This window comes from Pristiophorus japonicus, chromosome 1 (genome assembly GCF_044704955.1).
Source record: "Pristiophorus japonicus isolate sPriJap1 chromosome 1, sPriJap1.hap1, whole genome shotgun sequence".
Classification (NCBI taxonomy): domain Eukaryota; kingdom Metazoa; phylum Chordata; class Chondrichthyes; family Pristiophoridae; genus Pristiophorus; species Pristiophorus japonicus.
In genome coordinates, this window is record NC_091977.1 from 119,955,167 (window position 1) to 119,958,350 (window position 3,184).

Sequence of the window (3,184 nt, forward strand, 5' to 3'; positions counted from 1 at the left end):
CGCATCTCGGTCCTAAATGGCTTACCCCTTATCCTTAGACTGTGACCTCTGGTTCTGGACTTCCCCAACATTGGGAACATTCTTCCTGCATCTAACCTGTCTAACCCCGTCAGAATTTTAAACGTTTCTATGAGGTCCCCTCTCATTCTTCTGAACTCCAGTGAATACAAGCCCAGTTGATCCAGTCTTTCTTGATAGGTCAGTTCCGCCATCCCGGGAATCAGTCTGTGAACCTTCGCTGCACTCCCTCAATAGCAAGAATGTCCTTCCTCAGGTTAGGAGACCAAAACTGTACACAATACTCCAGGTGTGGCCTCACCAATGCCCTGTACAACTGTAGCAACACCTCCCTGCCCCTGTACTCAAATCCCCTTGCTATGAAGGCCAACATGCCATTTGCTTTCTTAACCGCCTGCTGCACCTGCATGCCAACCTTCAATGACTGATGTACCATGACACCCAGGTCTCTTTGCACCTCCCCGTTTCCTAATCTGTCACCATTCAGATAATAGTCTGTCTCTCTGTTTTTACCACCAAAGTGGATAACCTCACATTTATCCACATTATACTTCATCTGCCATGCATTTGCCCACTCACCTAACCTATCCAAGTCGCTCTGCAGCCTCACAGCATCCTCCTCGCAGCTCACACTGCCACCCAACTTAGTGTCATCCGCAAATTTGGAGATACTACATTTAATCCCCTCATCTAAATCATTAATGTACAGTGTAAACAGCTGGGGCCCCAGCACAGATTGTAGTGGAATACAATTCTGCTGCTGCTGATGACCCACAGTGCCTCATGGATGCCCAGTTTTGAGCTACTAGATCTGTTCTGAATCTATCCCATTTACCACGGTGGTAGTGCCATGCAACACGATGGAGGGTCCCATCAGTGTGAAGATGGGATTTCGTCTGCACAAGTACAATGTGGTGATCACTGCTACCAATACTGCCATGCACAGATGCATCTGCGACAGGTCAAGTGGGTTTTCCCCTTGTGTCGGTTCTCTCATCAACAGCCGCAGGCCCAGTCTGGCAGCTATGTCCTTCAGGACTCGGCCAGCTCAGTCAGTAGTGATGCTCCCAAGCCATCTTGGTGATTGATTTTGTGTCCTTGCCACCCTCAGTGCTTCTTCCAAGTGGTGTTCAACATGGAGGAGTACTGATTCATGAGCTGAAGGAAACCGGTTGGTGGTAATCAGCAGGAGGCTTCCTTGCTCATTTTTAATCTGAAGCCATGGAGTCCAGAGTCAATGTTGAGGACTCCCAGGGCCACTCCCTCCCGACTGTGCCGCCAACCTTGGTGGGTCTGTCCTGCTGGTGGGACAGGACATATCCAGGGATGGTGATGGAGGAGTCTGGGACATTGGTGGATAGGTATGATTCTGTGAATATGACTAATCTGTGCGACAGCTCTCCCAATTTTGGCACAGGTCCCCAGATGTTAATGAGGAGGACTTTGTAGGATCGACTGAGCTGGGTATGCTGTTGTCATGTCCAAAGCCAGTGCCAAGGTCGATGCCGGGTTGTCCATCCAGTTTTATTCTTATTATTCTTTCTTGTAGCGGTTTGTTACAATTAAAAGGCTTGCTCGGCCATTTCAAAAGACAGTTAAGAGTCAACCACATTGCTGTGGGTCTGGAGTCACATTTAGGCCAGGCCAGGTAAGGATGGCAGATTTCCTTCCCTGAAGGACATTAGTGAATGAGATGGGTTTTTACGACAATCATTTCATCAGCTTCATGGTCACCATTACTGACACGAGGGGCCAAATATGCCCACTGCTGGAGTCGCACCTATTGTTTCTGAAGTGTTGCGTCTGCGCCAATGCATGGGGCGGGCAATCGGGAGAAATTCAGCACTTCGTGCTTTTTTTTGAAGCGGGACGGAAGTGGCTTCATCATCAGGGCAGAATTGGGGGTGAGTCGGAGTAGCCATCACCAGCGGGGCGGAAGTCGGGGCAGCGCGGAGTGTCCGATGCTGCAAGTCATCAGCGCCGGGCTGATGACGTCATCACGCTGGCGCGTCACAACGTCTCTCCCCTTCAGTTAAAGGGGAGAGCCACTGCGAACTCTGCAGCCACTTTAGTGGCAAACACTGAGCCACCAGGGAGGGTTTCGGCGGGCCAGCAGCCTGGCATCCAAAAGGGGATGCCAGGCTGCCTGTTGGCAGCCCAGCCGAACCCGTGGTCATAATTTTCAGCCCGACCTGGCAGTCGGCAGAAAGAAAAAATAACATGGCGTCACCGGCAGCACCATCTCCCCTGAACAGAAAAGGCACCGACAGCAATAGTAAACATTGGTCCCTTAGAGGATGAGGCAGGAGAAATTATCATGGGGAATAAGGAAATGGCAGGAATGTTAAACAAATATTTTTGGATCTATCCACAGTAAAAGATACAAAGAGCATACCTAAAATGGTGAGGAACCAAGCGTCTAAAGAGGGTGAAGAACTGTATAAGTAGAGAAAAAATACAAGAGAAATTAATGTGACTAAAAGCCAACAAATCCCCTGGACCTGGCGGCCTACATCACAGGGTTCTAAAAGAGGTGACTGCAGATATACTGGTTTTGATCTTCCAAAATTCCCTAGATTCTAGAAAGATCCCAGTGGATTGGAAGGTAGCAAATGTAACACTACTATCCAAGAAAGGAGGGAGAGAGAAAACAGGGAACTACAGACCAGTAAGTCTGACATCAGTCATCGAGAAAATGCTGGAATCCATTGTTAAGGAAGTGGTATCAGGGCACTTAGAAAATCATAACATGATTAGGCAGAGTCAACATGGTTTTATGAAAGGGAAATCGTGCTTGACAAATTTATAACAACGTTTTTTGAGGATGTAACAAGCGGGGTAGGTAAAGGGGAACTGGTGCATGTAGAATATTTGGATTTCCTAAAGGCATTCGATAAGGTGCCACATAAAAGATTATTATACAAGATAAGGGATCATGGGATTGGAGGTAATGTATTAGCATGGATAGAGGATTGGTTAACGGACAGGATACAGAGAGTAGGGATAAACGGGTCTTTTTCAGGTTAGCAGGCTGTAACTAGTGGGGTGCCGCAAGGATCAGTGCCGGGGCTTCAGCTATTTACAATCTATATTAATTACCTAGATAAAGGGACCGAGTGCAATGTATCCAAATTTGCTGATGATACAAAGCTAGGTGGGACAGTGA